The sequence below is a fragment of the Theropithecus gelada genome, chromosome 7b, assembly GCF_003255815.1.
Source record: "Theropithecus gelada isolate Dixy chromosome 7b, Tgel_1.0, whole genome shotgun sequence".
NCBI classification, from domain to species: domain Eukaryota; kingdom Metazoa; phylum Chordata; class Mammalia; order Primates; family Cercopithecidae; genus Theropithecus; species Theropithecus gelada.
The window spans coordinates 81,050,811-81,069,629 of NC_037675.1; the positions used below are offsets into that span (position 1 = coordinate 81,050,811).

General features: G+C 37.1%; 1 protein-coding gene across 25 annotated transcripts in view; it reads left to right on the forward strand.

Annotated features, from left to right (window-relative positions):
- Nucleotides 1-18,819, forward strand: part of NRXN3 (neurexin 3) — a 1,630,631-nt gene that overhangs the window by 1,434,859 nt on the left and 176,953 nt on the right. The gene's annotated exons all lie outside the window — the stretch shown is intronic.

Here is an 18,819-nt window from a genome sequence, read left to right on the forward strand (position 1 = left end):
TTTTCTCACTTACCCTAAGCCTGCCTTGATATTCAAAGGGTGGTCCTAGTAGTCATTTTAATAGCAAGCATGCTGGTGTGGCAGGAAAAGGGGTTAATCATCTGTTTAAATTTTACAGTCAAGAAACATTCAGCAACAAATTCCCAGAGCCAGATGGCTGGATCAAGGACAATGGGAGAAGAGGTTGCCTTCCTTAAAAGAGATCATTCAAATAATCCCTCAGCTTTCCCTCTTGCCTCTCACTTCTCCCAGGAAAAGTCCTGAGTGCTGATTGTAAAAGCGCCAGGAATGGAAGGGACAATCTTCAGCAAAGGGCCGTTGCTCCACAATTGCACAGTCACCTGATGGATGCAAGAGAATAGTCAGAATATTAACACTTCTCACTATTGTGGGCATGAAGTGATGTGCAACTCTCTATCCTACACACCAAACTCCCTACAATGTTCTCACCACGTTTCTCAAACTTCCTTTACAGTGAGGTGGGCACAATAACAAGGAAGCCTGAAGCACATTTTCACACATCTAAAAGCCATTAGCTAATCCTGGTTATGCTTGTGAGAAATATACAAAGTAAATTGCCTATTTGTAGGCTAAGACTTTTGAATGGCTTGAAGGCTGTGATTGTATCTCCACACCTAACTCAGCATTAATTTTCTTCTTTAAAAGCCTATCAGAAGTATCTGCGCTGTTGGGTTGTTCCCTAATAGCTAGAGGCCTGCTATATCTGTTTAAGAATTGTAAGAGCATCTGGAAACAGCATGCAAGACCCCCAAGGTACTGAGGCAAAAAGCCCCACCTACTATTGATTTGCCATCTCAGTTTGCATAAAACAGCCAGCTCAGCCATTGCTGGGGGGGTCATAGAACTTCTTAGATCAGCCATTGCTGGGGGTCTCAGAATTTCTTAGATTAAGGCATGAAAATGCCCTTATGAGGTTATCTTTGAGTATTTGAAGAAAGCCAAAGTTATTAACAGCTTCTATGAATTTTTATCATTCAAATTCACTACACACTAATAGACTTAATTTTTAAATGCTTCTTCCTTTTAATCCCTGATGGATGGGGGAGAGGGTGAAAGGAATAAAAACAGCCCAAATCTTAAAAGCTGTTCATAGGCTCATAGAAAAAAATCAGTCTCTCTCTCCATATGTGTTATCATTGGCCTTGCTAGTGCTGCTGAAGGGTTTGTTGTGTTTCTATTAGGAATTTCAAAGATTTCTAAATTGATGTTAACCACTTGCCTTGAGCCAATATAGAATCTACAAGTTTGCTGCCAGCAATGAGAAGGCTCTTTAATGGCCATTTTAAAGCCACAGCCATGTTAAGAAAACCGGAGACTCTTGCTGTGCACCTATCTTTTTGTGTCTTTAGTTCCAAATTATGGGTTGCTTCCTATATGTTTTCAAAACAGAATAAACCTTTCTTTAATAGCATTGCTTCCTCCTGAAAACTATTATTATAGTTAGAAACTGTTATTTAGTAACAATATGTGTTATTATTACAGGACAGGGTACAGTATAGCATTTCTAAGTATGGGCCTTGGAGTCAACTGGCTAGAGTTGGGATCTTGGTTTCATCACCTGTGAGTCTAAGGCAGTTGGATCAAGACCTTGAAATGTCCTAAGCATTGAAATATTTGGTGCCTCTCCCCACATGTAATTCAAAATACAGTAACACTGAACCATAAAATAAGTGTAAGAATTTCTAAGAGGTTTTATTTTTCTCCTCTGATGACTTCTGTAATGCTTTCAAAATATATTAGATTCTTTCTTCGCAAATTCTCATTTTGTACTTTCTCTGTTTTGTTGCTCTTTAAGAAGATGTTCATTCTTCTCCTTGAGCCTGTTTCCTAGTCTGGATAACCAGGGTAATGATAATACCTGGTAAATGTGAAGATTAAGTGAGTTAGCTACATGTATAATGCTGGGCCAATTAAATCAATCCTCAATAAATGTTAGCTGTGAGATTTACCAAACATTTGGCTAGCATTTTAAATTAGGACATATTTTTGAATACAGATTTCTTCATTTTGATGGTAAAATACCCTATAAATACCCTATAAATTGGATAGAGTAGATGCTTTTTATTCTCCATTTCAAATAAAAACAGAGACCCAAGGAGGTGCTATGCCCTTCCTAAGGTCACACAGCAAGTAAAGGAAGAACTAGGACCAGATTTTTCTGTCTCCAATTGGGCACAATTTTCACTATTGCTCCCCCAGAGAATTGGGGGATGTTCTGAAAAATACATAGCTAGAAATGAGCATTTTTTCTTCTTGTGCCATCTTAGATTTATTTCTTTCTTTAAAGAAGTGTCATATCTCAAAGGTCACTTCCAATGATCACACAAAAGTGGTTATTGTGAGATGTGGAGTTCAAAATTCTCATTTAAAAGTTTTATTGGCACCAGTGACCCCAAGCTGTCCTCCTTACAACAATGGCAATGTGCTCCCATGAAGCAGTTAAAAGAATACTGAGTATTTAAAGGAGCTATCCCCTTACCTTGCTGCCTCGATTAAAAAGTTGTGTGATATACTAGATTGAGTTTTATGTTCCACTCTGCCAAGACTTCCTAGGAGCAGCTCACTTTTGGAGTCTTGGATACCTTATTTTCTCTCCTGTCTGCTTCCCTGTGCTATTAAAAGGATCAATTTAACTATTGATAATTTAAAATATCATGAGAATAATCTGGCAATGTTTATTTTAAATCATAAGATCAAAATGTCCGGTGTCTGGCCATGAAATAACCAAGCCATCAACCTGGCGAGGCAGTCTTGACACAGTTTCTACAAAAATGTGTCGTCTTGTTTTCTAAAGTCATTCTAATCGATAACAGTAGGTTTAGAAATCATCAAGGGTTTAGTCTCACTACTCACTTATTACTAATGTTTAAACAGTAAAGACATACAGAGTAGCTCCTATGGAAGATTTGTGTAAGTTATCTCACTTGGAGACCATGCTCTCGGGGAATTGTTCCTGCCTACCAGGTCTGAATGAGTCAGCTGTGCACCAGGATGAATGGGTCATGTCCACAATCTTCTCATGGGCATTTATGGGGCTCTACTGAAACATCCCACCGTGAAATATTTAGAACCCAGCTGGGCACAGGGCATGTAGCATTGGCTCTTTGTGAATCAGGGAGGATACAGAATGAAAATAGTTCTATAGCAATCCGAATCTTATATCACTAAATTCTGGGAGATAGAACTCAAAAGCAACTTCTTTCTTTGAACCTCAAAATAGAAAACCTAAGAAACAGCAGAGTGAAATAAAAGAAGAATCAGCCCGGAGCTATCATCCAGGCACTGACAAATGTCCCTTATAAAGTCTCTGATTGTTGTCCCTATACAATGCAGTGGTAGGAACAAGGGAGGGGAGGTGAAAGGTGACTTGAGTATGAGGAATTAATTTTAGCCACAGCTCTAGGCCCCCTGGAAGGCTGAGCTGACTGGGATTGTTCAATATCTTCTCTCTGCTGTGAGTGGGTGGCCGGTGGTACTGTCACTGCTGTAAGACCCCTGAGCATGGTCCAGTAAAGGCTTTTCCGGTCCTATCTACGTTTCCTGGGAAATGCAGACTGATATGCAGCTTCAATCTTTGCATGCCAGGGCGTGCTGAGGAGAGCAGGGTCTCAAGTAGCTTTTTTCTTGATATTGCATACCAACTCAGTTGAAGTGCTCTTCGCAGAATTCCTCTTCTTCAGTCTTTAAAATGCACACGAATGACTGTGTTTAAATCCTATTTGACCACCCAACAACTTAGAACATGAAAAAGAGATAAAAGTCCCTCCCTTTCAAGGATGCTACATTAGAAAACTCTCTTTATATTTGAGTTTGTCAACTTTCACAGAACCTTGTTTTTATAGGGATTGAAAGAGAAAACATTATAGTACTTACTGATGATCAAAATACCTTCATATACATTATTACATTTGAGACTCACTCCATCCTGTGAAGGACAGGGTTTGGTATTATTACTCCTGCCATACCCATTTTAAGATTACATTATTAAGGCTCTGAAAGGCTAAATAAATTTCCCAGTGTCACACAGCTTAAGGAGCAGAGTCAACACTTTTCTATCCTGATCCTCAGACTGCACAACTTCAAACTTTCTGCTCACTTTCGTATTGCTCAGAGCCATGATTTTATTAATAATGACAGTATTTCTTCTTGTAAAAACATATTCTCAAATGGAAATCTCTGCCTGGAGTAGTCTAGTTAGTAAGGTCTTTCAACCTATTGACATTTGGGACTGGACACATCTTTGCTGTTGGTGTGTAAGGGATGGGGAGGGGTACTGTTTTGCACATTGTAGGATGTTTAGCAGCATCCATGACTTTTACCCCCCTGGATGCCACTCTCATGTTTCCACAAGTGCCAAATACCCTCTGGGCACCAAAATCACCCCCATTTCAGAGCCGCTGACTTAGAGAAAGTTTGCAATATATTTTGTTGTAAATGCTCATCATGTTTTTGTAATTTAGACAGTATACATGGGTATAAGAAAGATTTTTTTTTTTTTTGTCCACATCTCATCCTAAATTATTGAGACTTTAAAGGATTAAAAACAAGTCTATGTACTTGACATGATGCTGAAATTTCTCAGGCCTTGGGTTTTCATTAATTCCTAGCCAGGAGGTTTTCTTTCCTTTTCTTTATGTCTTTGCCTGCAAACATTTGAGGCCTTGCCAGATTTGAAGCATGCATTAAAACAAGCCCCATCTACCTGCTCATTCATCCATTCAGGACTAGCGTTGCTTTCAGTTCAACAGGGGGAAAAACAGGGAAAGCGGAGTCCTGCAGAGGGAATAAGAAGTATAAATACAATCAAGAGGGAAAGCCGTATTTGAACAAGGTTTCAGGACTACAGAGATATAAGGGAAACTAGAGAAAGCCTCACTTAATGAATGTGTTTGAACACTGTGAGGAACATTTTAAAACCATCTTATAAATAAGTTGCTCCAACATTCAGTCACAAAATGTATCAATTAATCACTCAAACTAGTGTATCCTGAATATTCGCACTGCTAAATAGTCATCCTTTCCAATTTGTCAGAAATGAATTAGGATTCACATGTTTGTGAGTTTCTATTTCCAAGGGAATGTCCACATTATGCAGTTTGTCTTTGGTTAACAAAAATGTTTTAAAAGAATATTTTCAATAGGTACTTATATATACATATTTATGTAAAGTAATGGTCTGCAACCTGGCTGAAATTGAGAATCCCCTGGGAAGTTTAAGAAATTGTCAGTGCTTGGGCACTGGTCTCAGGCCATCTAATTTAACTGCTCTGGAGTGTGGTCCATGGATCAGCAGCATCAGCTTCCCCCGGGAGCTTGTTAAAAATGCACACTCTCAGGCGCCACCCCATACCTGCAAAATCAGAATCTGCATTTTAACAAGATCCCCAAGTGCTATGGGTACATTGTAAATTGAGAAACATTGGTCCAGGCATTGTTTTTTTGTTTTTTGTTTTTCTAACAAAATCTCCTAAGGTGATTCTCTATGTAGCTAAGTTTGACATTCACTGATATGTAGAAGCTAAAAAAATATGCCTTTTTTTCTTCTTTCAGACTGACTAGCGGTACTATTCAATATGGTAGCCACTAACCATAGGTTGCTATTGAGCTGTGTGGCTGGTATGATGGAGATTCTGAAATTTTTGTTTTATTATGTAATTATGTCCTAGGCACTGAAGGCTTTACATACATTTCTCATTCAGTCCTCACTAGGATTGAATGCTATGAGGCTGTAAGTTAGAGGCTAGTATTAGCCAGTGCAGGGCTACAATATACCATCATCTTTTATTTCCTTTTATGTGTTTTCTATCATGCAAATGATGGGCATTTACCTTCATGTACCTTCTGAACTCATCTAATCAGTTTTGATATTATACAATCACAGCGATAACAACTCTACGCTATCCAAGCAGCTTTTGGAGATGCATTAGAGGGTGATGATGAAGCATAAGAGTTTTGGAGTCAGACTTTCTGGGTGTAACCAAGGGCCCCTGGCCCTATCACTTGCCAGCTCACCCACAACCTTGAGAAGGTTCCCATTGTCGAGAAGTTTCTCTATGCTTTGATCTCCATGATCACATATATGCATTTTCTCCCATTAAAACCAAGTGAATGCTCAGATTGACATTACTATAGGACACTTCACAAAAAAAAGAAAGTACTGGCTAGAGGCATGTTTCCTAAACACACATGACAAACTACCCTTTCTTAAGCTATATTTGTATGCTCTGACAGCATGGCTATGGTGCAAATCTGTCAACAAGCTTGACCCTAAGAAGCCTGTTACACAACCTATAAAATGGGGATTGTGTTCATTGTTCTATCTTGGAAAGTGGAAAGTTCTTTGAATACCTTAAAGCATTGCACGAATAATAATTGTAGCTGCAGGTGTTTTGTCCGGATTATCTACCACCTGTATACATTTTAGGACCATTTTTTTTTTATCTTGAGAAGACTTTCTACACCAAAGTTTACTTATGAAAGGTGAGAATAGGGGACTAAGAGATTTTGCATCTTGCTTTCTTATCCTTCATGGAGAATTCCACAATAGTAGAAATGGTTCCAAAGTGAGGGACATGTGCACTGAATAAACACTCTGTCCCAGAGGTGTAGAAAGTGGCACATTGTGCCGTTCACCATCTCTCAGCCAAACTCACCCCAGTGGTGATGGCTGCCATTTGCCGAACATTTATGACATACTCCCCACTTCATGGGCAGTATCCTACTGAGTCTTGAAACCACCCATTAGGACAGTGTTGGTCTCATTCCCATTTTTTAAGATTAGGAACAGTCTATGGGAGTGTAGCTTAGTTTGGGAAATGCTGGTATTCAACCCAGGACCATCTGACTTAAGAGTCTTAACGTTTAATCACACTCTGCTCCTTCCTTAGATTCTCGTAAACACCCTGGAACAGTTGCATATCCTAGAAATTCTGGGTTTAACTTAAATCTTGACAATTTAGAATTTTTCTCTCAAGTTAAATTATAGAATTCTCCCCTCAAGTGAAATCTCTAATATCTGCCCAGTCTAGAAGTCAGCATTTCCTTGGGCATCTATACACATTTGGCTTTATCTATATCATCGATGTGGCCTCTGGAAGCCTTGTCAGCCTCTTTCTTTTTGTGATCTTGTTTTACCTTCTAGCGCCATATGTATGCAAAAAAGAAAGAACTTTTAAATGAAGGTTTGTTTTGCCATTTAATAGTCTTGCTTGGGGAGTGAGAGAGTGGCAAGAAGGTGCTTAGTATTTTTTTTTTATCAAGGAACTCTCCTTTCTTCTCTGTGAATCCCCAGCCACAAGATAAATAGTCTTGTATCTTATAAGTTAAATACAATTACTGCTATCAAACCTAGATACTTTTTCTCTCTCCCATAAATGTCTCTAAGAAGCTGATAAGCATTTCAAGGCAAACTGAAGCTTGGACTAATGCTAAAATCAAACATAACCACCCAGCAGACAAAGAGACCAGATAGAAATATATAAAACATTTATATAAAACATTTGAGGTGGTGGGAACACATGGACACAGGGCACATAGAAACTTGCCCCCAAAACATTAAGTTAATACATAGCTCAAGGTTATTTATGAAAGAATTAACACGCACAAAGGAGCTTTTTATAATTATGAGGATTTACATCAGATAATAACAAAATGAAGGTATTATTTATCTATAATTCACTTGTAAACAGGGCAATGCTTTTGGTCTACAGGTCTGTTGAGCAAAAGAATAATTTTGCTGAAACCTTCTGTAGGACTTTATAGGATGCACATTTGAGTCTGGGTCCTGGTTTACATTTTCCCCATTTTTAGTAGACTATCTTGGGATTTAAAGAAGAAGTTGGAATTTTAAAAATTAGAAAGCACATCATATTTTGCCATATGTTAAATATTATAAATATTATAATCTAGGGACTCAGTAAAATGCATAATTACAAATTTGAGGGTCACTTCTAGGTACGATTTAACTAGGATTGTAAGATGAAGAATTTCTTGATTTCCATCCATAATGAATCTATTTTTATTGAATAATATCCTTGAAATAATACTTTCAAGATTAGAAATACAGTGTCATCACACTTTGTAGGATTTTTAAATTATACTTATTTGAAATAGTATGACATAAATAAAAACATTAATAACATCTCCGTCTATGTGAGGCATCAGTGACAACATATATTCTTCTGAATTAAAACAATCATCAAATATTGCATAATTTCAAAACTGGTTAGTGAATTACAAGTTTTGTTTTCCCTATTATCACATGGAAGCTCTAGTTTAAGTAGTTAATACAAATTCTGGCCTGCAGAAGTTGTCTTTAATTATGAAAACTTAGAATTATTATCCCAGCCATAAAATACAATTACCCTGTAATGTTTTTCCTCTTCCCCAGAGCTGGCTGAACACCAAGTGTCCTACCACCTGTGTAAGAGCATAGTTTAGTTTTATTTATAGGAAAAGTTTCCAAGTTCCAGTCTCTTCAATTTAAATTTTTCACAAGGTTGCAGAGCCTCTCTAGTTATTTAAAGTCTAAAGAGAACACTGAGCTTCTTTGAGAAAGGTAGTACATAAATATCCAATAATAATAATATATATTCACATACAGTATGTCATTTATACTTCTATAAAGCAGAGAAGGTAATGAAAGGTTCTCTATACTATAAATCACTCAATCGATTGTAATCATATTGCAGCTCATCTCAAAGAGATAAAGACCTTCCACTCCTCTAAAATCCCTGTCAATATCCCAGCAGGCTGAAGAAAGAGGAAAGGAGGTCAGAAGAGGAAGGAGGGAATGAGTCAAGGACAAAGAGGCACTTTTAGTCTTCAGTTCATGGAGTTAACATGAATTTGATTGGATTCCCAGTGAAATTTACAGTTTTCTCCATAAGATGCATTTCTTTTCCACATGGTACTTTTACAGCCTTTCAGTAAGTCCCTGATGCTCTGTGTTGGTCTTGATGGCATAGTTTACTAAGTGCCAAAGGTAGATATATAGTACTGCATAAGAAGACTTAGGGACTAAGTTTATAAGTAGCAAATGTCAATTCAACAGAAGTTAAATGCTGAAGTGTATATCAAACAATAGAAGTGAATTGACCATGGGCTAGCAAAAAAATTATATTGTACTTTCAAATGGCAGAAACACTGTGAAAGCCTTTTTACTAACTGCCGTTGCCTTTAACGTAGTAGAAGCATTCCCCTATCCTCATCACCGGGGCAGCTCTGAGTGGAGCCACTTCTTTATGCATTTATTCATTCACCTTCATTCACTATTCAACAAATATTTGTTCCACATCTACTTTATATGTGAATTCATTCTAGGTTATGGGTATATGGTGAAAAATTAAACACAGCTCCTGAACTCAAGGATCCGCAAGTGTAGTTGAAGAGAAATACAAGTACCCAAGGAAGACATTTTAATACTTAAATTTTATTGAGCAGTTATTAATTGCCAGGTAGGGTACTGGGTTCTTGCATTAAGTCTTCGCAGTAGCCCTAAGGGGTAGATATTACTGTTATCATCATTTCATAAATGAGAATCTGGAGCTTCTCCCAGGGTCAAGCTAGCACATGAATACGTGGATCTGAAGCCTGTATGTCTTGGAAGGCAAACCCAAAGCTCCCATACACTGCACTATCTTGAACCTACAATTCCACAAAGTGAAAGAAGGTGCTACTATTGAGGTGAGATCCAAGTTCAGTAGTGGGCACACATAAATGCCTGATGGAGCCTGAAGACCAGACAGGGGCTAGTGTGGAATATAATTTGGGATGTGACCTTGAATTATCTGGAACAATGCCAATAAGCTATGCTCCCCTATCTAGTGTGAAAGAGGTCATGACAATATATGCCTTTCACACTGAGGAAATTAATGGTCATGGAATTCTTTCTTTTACTTAAAATTTTTTTTTATAGTTTTATTGAGGGATGATAGGCAAAAAAATCCTGCACATACTTAATATACACAATTTGATGAGTTTAGACATGTGTGTACACCTGTGATACCTTCAACACAGTCAGTAAAATAAAAACATTCATCATACCTTATTTTACTTAGTGTCATCTCCCCAGTGGCCCCAAGGCAGAAGTATTAATCTCCCTCATTTATGGATGAGTAAACCAAGGTTCAGGGAGGTTGAGCACATTTGCTGTGGTCACTGTCCACCAAGGATCAACTCTGAGATTCCACACAGATTTGTTTGACCTCATACCCTAATTGCCATGTTACCCATGCCACTTTTCCAATGTCTTCCAGGAGCACTCCAGTTTGCATCATCTACAGAGCTCAAATTCACTTGGTTGACAGATATAAATTCACAGGCAAATGTACTATTATTTCCTACATCCCAGTGCATGCAGAACATTCTGTAATCCCATTATTAAACGTTTACTAGAAATGTGCTTCTGCCTGATGCACAATTGCCAGCCTCAATGTTTAATTAAACTAGATTTGTTTTCATTTTAATCACATTAGAGAGATGTGTTTTTCTCAGAGTTCAGTGGTGAAATCTTCATTCCAAATGCCTCCAAGTAACTGAAAACTGTATATCCCAGAGGAAGGGATAAGGGTATTACAACCTATCCTTGCATAAAATATTTTAGGGTAACAATATTAATTGATAACAGGTAAGACTGGGGTACACTATTTGTTTTTGAATCATCATAGCATCCTGGAAAAGGGTTCTATTATTATTACCATTTTAGAGATGAGGAAACTAAGTCTGAGTGGTTAAGTAACACACTCCAGTGTTGCACAACTAGTAGGTGGCAGAACCAACATTTGGATGTAGACAGGGAAACCCTGATACCTTTATTTAGATTAGGGATCACCAAACCTTCTCCCCCAAAGGCCAAATAGCAAGTAGCATAGGCTTTGGAAACCTATGTTATAAATATATTTAGATATTTAATAAACGTCAATATTTTATTAATATAAATATGATATGATTTGCATGCTCTTTGTTGCAGTTATTCCACTATGCTGTTATAATGCAAAACCTACTATAGACAATACATAAATGAATAGGCACAGCTGTATTCTAATGAAACTTGCTTTACAAAAACAAGCTGTGATGAGCCACATTTGCCCATTAGGTGTAGTTGGGGGACCCCAATTGAAATGAACGATAGTTGGAAGCCTACAGCTTCAAAAGTATTTGGAAGCCTACAGTTTTTACTAATCCATCAGCTTTATTTTTTGAATTGTCTTATCTGTTTGGAATAAAGAGAGCAAGAGAATCTCTAAGTGGATGAGTTAAATCCCTAGAGAGACAGAGAATAGTACTACCATGTAGGGTGACATAGACCTACTGGTGAGGTTAATTCAGGATAAAGAAAGAAAGAGATATAATACATAAGAGGGACAGGCACTCCATTTACCTGTAGTTAAAAATGACAACAAAACAGCTAAATACCATTTTTCTAATTCAACACCAAAGACATAGATTCCATTCTAGCTTCATTTATATTTTGCCATACCTTGCCTAGAGCAAGATTTGAAAATGACAAACAGAAAGCATTGTTTCTTTACTTCTGTTACTTCTATTTAGTAGCTGTGGAGATTTAAATATACCCCTGTCTCCTAAAAAAAATAGTGCATACTTTTCTTTTAAATTCGATAATTATGATTAGCCACCCTAGCGTAGTTCTCATAGCCCTTATGCATAAAGATGCCAGTTGATGCCTAGCATTGGTCTTTTCTCCTACCCACTCTCTGATATGTCTGTCTTCTAAATCTGAGAGAGCATTCCCTTCGTTATTTCAGCATTGGTTGTTCCTATCTTGCTGCTGAGAGCTTCCTGCTTGAGCTTCAATTCCATTTTCAAGCCATTGATCTGATGTTCTGAGGATGGACTAGCCCACTTGAGAGGTGGCTCAGTCCACTTCATGCTATTGAGTTTTAGAGATTTTAGAATTAAATCCTCTATTTATTAAAGCAGCAAGACCAGGCTATCAGTTTTTATAGATGTGCACATGCCTAAAAGCATGTAGTGTTTAAAATAAATTTTGACCTACAGTCTCCTATTCCTCACCACCCCTGCTAAGCACCATTTTACTTTCTCTCTCTTTGTATTTCCTTCATTTTTTTTGTTTTGTTTTGTTTTTTGTTTTTTGGATTCCACATGTAATACATGTGAGATCGTGTAGTATTTTTTTTTTTCTGTACAAAGCTATAAAGGATAAGTCTAGAGATCTAATGTACAGCACAAGGACTATATTTAATAATATTGTATTCGTATTACATATTGATAATTTGCCAAGAGAGTAGATTTGAGGTATTCATACCACAAAGAAGAAAGAAAGGCAAGAGAGAGAAACGCTCACTATATGAGATGATGTGTATGTAACTTTGCTTGACTAGGGTCATTTCACTGTTTATATGTATATCAAGATTAAGTATACCAAAACAGCATATATACCTTAAATATATACATTTTTTTTAAAGCCAAACTAAAGCACACTGGGTTTTTATTTACAAAATAGGGAGCCCCTTCACAGTTTGCTGACCTCAATTTTGACTCCAATTAAGTTATCAAAGTTCTAACTACCAGAATAGAAAGCATATACTGCCAGATGTGGCCCTATAGTACAAGAAAAGTGGTCACAGTTTTCTTAATCCTCTTTTAAAAAGGAAAGAAACATAGTAGGGAATCAGTAAATATTAAACTGTACAACTTAGGTTTTGGGAGCTTTCTGACTTCAATGACTGCATATACACAACAAAAATATAAGTTGTTATACAGCATCCTTGACAAGCATTGACTGTAAGTAATTTACTTTTATAACCAAATCATTTGCTACAAAACTTTTAAGCTTTTACTTTAGAAATGTTTCTTTATTGAAACAAATAAGATTTTATTGAAATATTTTTTATATTAGTAAGGTGACTATTGGTCTCAAAGGGTGGATTTCCAAGTACAATTAAACAAAATGATAAATGGGAGGAAGAAGATTTCAGTATCCCTGACAGAAAAATACATATAAATCCAATATAGATATAAATGTAAAGAGTAAATCTAAAATCTTAGCCAAGGTTTAGAAATCTCATTACTTCATTTTTATACCTGTATAAAACTGTTGTGAGGTGCTGTTTCAAATAAAATAAAAATTTATGTAAGTAGAATACAAACTAAAATAGAACTAAAATGCCTTTAGGTTTACAAAATGAATAGCTGGATTATTTTACTGAATTTTTTCTGTGGTATGGGTGGCACCGTATCTCTAGAATCAGTAAAAATAAAGGCAATCCACAGAAAGAAAATATATTGTTCTCAGGGAGCAATTGAGCTCTCCTGGAGGAGGCAAACCAAGTGAAATCTAACAGTTTTGCTTCATTTTGTGACTTTCTCCCACTATGACCTCAGAATTTTGAGCTACAAGTAGGTCTATAAAGGGAATTTTGGAATACTCTTAATAGATCTGTTCTTGAAATAAGTCAACTAAACTGAGTGAGGTGCTTTGCCAACACGTTAACTGAGAGTCCTGACCAACCCTGATCCCAGACCTTCACAGACAATTCTCTTGTTTTATTTCCATTTCCAGTGGTTGTATGTAATTCTTCTAAGAGACTTGTTCCAAGCCAACCTTCCTAGTGGTCTTGGTGAAATGAGATAGTGGTTGCAGATATCGTTGATGAACACATAGGCCAAAACATTATTGAACTATTCAGAAGGTAAATCTAGCTTATTCTTATTCTTATGCATAATTATATAACTGTAGCTTTCTGTCAGGTTACAGTGGCTTTAATTTTCTGATCAAATAAAACAATCAGTATAATTGTACTTTGTTCCTCCCTCTTCTGGCTTCCATTCTTTGATTTGTGCCACTCACCACTCTCATTCTTCCAACCTCCCCCTAACTCCACTGGCCCCTGCAGCTACTTAGAATAAGAAAGCTGTTGATTAAAGAGACCAAGAGTTTGAGCAATTACTGTATACTTTCAAACCTCACTGCCATTTGGAAGTGAAGTCCCAACTGACATAGCCAAACTGTAAGGACAGAAGCAACTCTAGTACCTGCTTTCCTTTGTTTATAGCAACTGCTCAAATTCTCCTCTAAAAGTATTGCTATAAATCTCTGCGGTAGAAACTGAGTAATAGGACTTGAACCATTATTCAATCAGACCAGGTTTAACTCCAGGTTAAGGAAAGAGGAGATCTACATATGTCTTTGCTATTCACCATGTTTAGTGTATATCCTCTATAATTCACAACCAAAGGTAAATCTTTGGACAGCATTCTTGGATTTGGGTTAGATGAAAAATTCCAATCCTTGTTCAGCAGTCTAAGCACTTGGGAGGATTCCAATGTGATTTTTTAAAGTCACCATCCCTGATAGTCAGAATTAAAAACATTAAACTAAGAAGGCTGCAGTCTTTCTTCTCACCTGTCCATCTCTTGTCCTAATTACACCTTATACTTACTAATGTTGTAAGTGCTTTTTGACAAGACAGCAATGGTACATCAATAGCTACTGCATGAACTTGAGTAGGCAAATCAAGTCACTCAGAGGCCTTCTTTTAATCTCTTGGATCATTATTGCAAAGATAAAAGCAGGTTTCTGAAAGAGTGAAATTCAAAGGAACCTAGTAATTAGAATGGTGAAAATACTAGGTCACCTGGTCCATTTCCCTGCTTGGTTCAGACATTTCTATAGAATATGTACTAGTTTAATTTTATTCATCTAATTTAAAATGAGACACTTTATCTTTCTTCCACCAAGATAATAGATCTGTCTGATTTCTCCTCTTTGGCTTAAAATTTTTTTTTTCATTCACATCTTTTATTATTAGGGATGTCAGTTGAAATTATTTTGAATAATTTCTTTAAATCATGGATTTTTTTTCTTATATCTCATATCTAGGAGCTATTTCTTGTTGCAAGGTGCAAAGTTCTATGGCACATACAAAAGCATGCTTTCATTTGAGATATTTGTAAAATCTCTCTATACACACACACCCATCAATGAGCAAATATAAAAAGTATTGCCTTTGCCTCAGCATGTAGTTAATATTCAGTGAATATCTTTAAATGTAAAATCACCTATAATCTTTAGATATATTCCTCAGATAGCCAAGATTTAATATTATATATAAAGTCATATTAAATAGCTAAAAGAAGGAAGAGGTATTGCTATTTTTATGTATATATCTCAAATGTTATAAAAGTTATAAGAACCTTTCTGAACATCTAAACCTTCAAAGCTAATAGTTTAAAGGTTTGCTGTATACCTGCCATCTTTTGAGGTGGCCAATAGTTGTCAACTTTTTGAGTATTCTTGAGCGCTTAGGATATGTCAATGTTTGGTTTCATTGTGTGTTAAGGAGGGAATTACAGAAGTAGAATGGAGTAAAAAGCTTAAAAAAGAAAAAGCACTGCTTCTAAAGTGATTTTAATTTCATAGGAAAAAAATACTTTAAGGACTAATATTCAATGCAGAATAGTGGAATCTGGATACCAGATAAATATTTAACATTTGTGGATTTTACATAATCATTGGCCACTTTCTTAAAAGTGTTTTTTTTAAAGCCCTAATTAAAAAAAAAAAAAAAATGCTATTCTGGCCATCACATTTACAATGTGAATAATATTTGAGTCAGGACATAACTATAAGTTACTTCTAATGATTGCCATTTGAATTGTAAATCACAGCATTTAGCAATGCTAATTGTCCTTACTTTTGTTAACCCCTTAGTCCCTGGAACTTGATCATTTTGGGCTCTTTGCTCTAGAGTCTAGCTGCCATTCACATGCTAAAGAAATGCCCCTTAAATATCAGCTGTAACATCCTAGGGAAATGATTTCTAAACTCTTCTCAATGAGTTTAAAAAGACTGCTTTTTGCTAATCCATAAACTTTAAAAGGGGCTGAAGAGGCAGTGTGACTGCTTTTTAAAAGCCAAGGTTGCAGGTTGGGTACAGTGGCTCACACCTACAGATGCACTCCTATAGTTGCACCTATTTGGGAGGCTGAGGCAGGAGAAGGCGGGAGAATTGCTTGAGCCCAGGAGGTGAAGGTTGCAGGGAGCTAAGATCCTGCCATTGTACTCCAGTCTCGGCGATGAGAGTGAAACCCTGTCTCAAAACAAAACAGAACAACAGAAAAAAAGATAAAACTAAGGTTGCAAAGTAGGACTGTTTGTGTGTGTGTGTCTAATTTTGATCTTTAATCAGAGTTCTGGTTTGTTTTTACTGTTGTTTGTTAGTAGGGAATGTGGTGGAGGAATGCCTTTCTAGTCTAAGTATAGGTAAGGGTATTCATGACTAGTATTCAAAGGGTATTCACACCCTGCAGGAACATAAATGGTTTTGTTTTGCAATGTTATGGTTAAGGATGAAAGTGAAGGGCCTGTTTGCTCAGGGAAAAAAAAAAAAAAAAAAGGTAATCCTTCAGTGCTCTCCATGAAATCATGTATGGAATGAAAAATTCATTGATGGGGTGAGAGGTCTCGGTGCCAGAAAGTCTTACTAGTAAATTCAGAATTCAGCCTGCTGTTCTTAGAGATCTTGTCTCCAATTCTCATCCAAAGAGTGATAGAAGGAGGTCAGATAAGTAGCACCTTGTCCCTTTAGGGAGCTACTTAACTCTACTCATTATTATCTTGGAGTCAATCCCCACCTCATTCCCTGTCCTTCCCCTAGTCTATGTCTAGAATCAAGGATCAGAGAAGCATCAACACATGCATCAACCTTTCTCCAATTTTCCTTCCCTTTCCCAACTCCCTCAGCCTTACCCTGTCCTCTCAATCCCCACCTCATTCCCTGTCCTTCCCCTAGTCTATGTCTAGAATCAAGGATCAGAGAAGCATCAACACATGCATCAACCTTTCTCCGATTTTCCTTCCCTTTCCCAACTCCCTCAGCCTTACCCTGTCCTCTCAGGAACTGCATTATTGCATCTCTTCTTTTGGATTTGGTAATTCTTTCCTTAGATAAAGGAACAGGGCTAAGGATAGGCAACAGGGGCCCAGCTGTCCGTGTCTCCATCCTTGCACCCCTAAGGCTTTTGCCACACAAACTCCTTTGACTCCGGAGACTGCAACAGAGCTGCTTCCCTCCTCCTGCTGAGCCTTGATGGAAACCCTCATAGGAGATGGTGCTTCCTTCACCCACTCTCAGACCCCTGTTCTTCCTGGATCTCCTGAATTCCTGGCTATATCATTTAGGTTCGCTGCATTGCAAACCACTCCAAAACTTTGTTATTTATGGGCTCACATTTCCATGGCTCATGTGGGTGATGTTTTCTCTTCTGGATTGGCTTGGATAGAGCTAGATGATCTTGATGGCCTCATGTACCCCTCTGGGGCCTCAGCTCAGATGGCTGAGTAGGTTCACATGGCTGGGTTTCTTTTCTCATGGACGTTCACATGGCAATCTCAGGTGTAGGCAGCAGGCAAGGGCAAGCATTCATACACAGATGGCTCTTCAAGCCTCTGCTTATATCACATTTGCTAGTGGCCCATATGCCCAAGCAAGTCCCACAGCCCACCCAGAACCCCAAGGTTGAAAAGACAGATTCAAACCGTCATGAGAGGAGTAACAGTCTCACTGCCAAGAGACAGATTTTGAAATGGGATTGTAGCTATTTTTTTAATTTAACACACTGGAAAAGAAGAAAGGCTCTGGTTCTAATAATCATATTTCCCTCGTAAATTTTCTCCTTCCAACCCTGATTCAGGTCTCAAGTTGAGGTTGGAAATCAGTACTTTTCACTAAGGGATTGTCCTTTCTTTTCTTTAGTACGTGGCTTTTTGAAATTAATCTTGGTTCTTTCTGCCATATCCCAAGCCTTACTCTTTCTTCCCTTTTTTCTCCATGTCTGATCATTTTGCTTTAAGTCAAATTGATTTTTTAAATGAAATGCCCATTTAAAAAATTATCCACATTCATGTTCCCTTGGATGCTTTCAAATATTTTATTTTCCTTTGCTTTTGGCATTTACGATCTATCAGTGTTATTTGTAAAATGTCTTATATTTGTATAAGGTATGTTCTCCCTTTCCTCTTTTCTTCTTTTCTTTTTAAACTAAGACAGTTATGTTATAAAACAGCCCCCATGCTGATCCATACTTTTCTCTAGACATTTCTCTGAGATCAGTACTTTGTTGTTTATCATTATCCTTTGTTTGTAGCCAGATTTGAGGCCATGTTGCAGTTCTCACAAACAAATCAATTTGAATTAATTTGCCAAGTAGAATTAACGAGGCATTGTATGAATTCAAGATATACTACAACTACTGCATCCCCTGAGGTTATTTCTTCTCTGGGAAAATTTTGATTCTTGTACAACATTTTAATAGTGTATATCTGACCTTTGAATCTTGCACTAAATGATACATGGCTGCCAGCTGGTTTAATTTTTGAGAAGCCTTAAAAATTCTATGCAGCCGAACAAATAGGAGTGTAGACAATTCTTTAATTATTAACTTTATGGGGAGAAAGTTGTCTTCAAGATCGATGCTCTCTGATGCTTGCTTGTTGCTAGGAGTTCTTTTTCTAATGATGTTCTAAGCAGAAGTTTGAGAAACATCAAAATAGAGAAAATATATTTCTTAGATGGTCTTTGAGGTCTCCACAACCTAAAAATTATGGGCTCCTTCTTTCAAATTATAAGCTATAAATCCCAGCAAACTCTACTCCCGGAAACTGTTTTTGTTTAATTATAAAATAGGAAAGCCTTTACTCTAAAGAGGGACCTTTGTGATTACCTGAAATTCCTTCACTCCCTAAATGGACATCTACATCTGTCACTAATATATTCTTTAGCAAAAAGAATTTCCTTCAGACTATAAGGACGAATA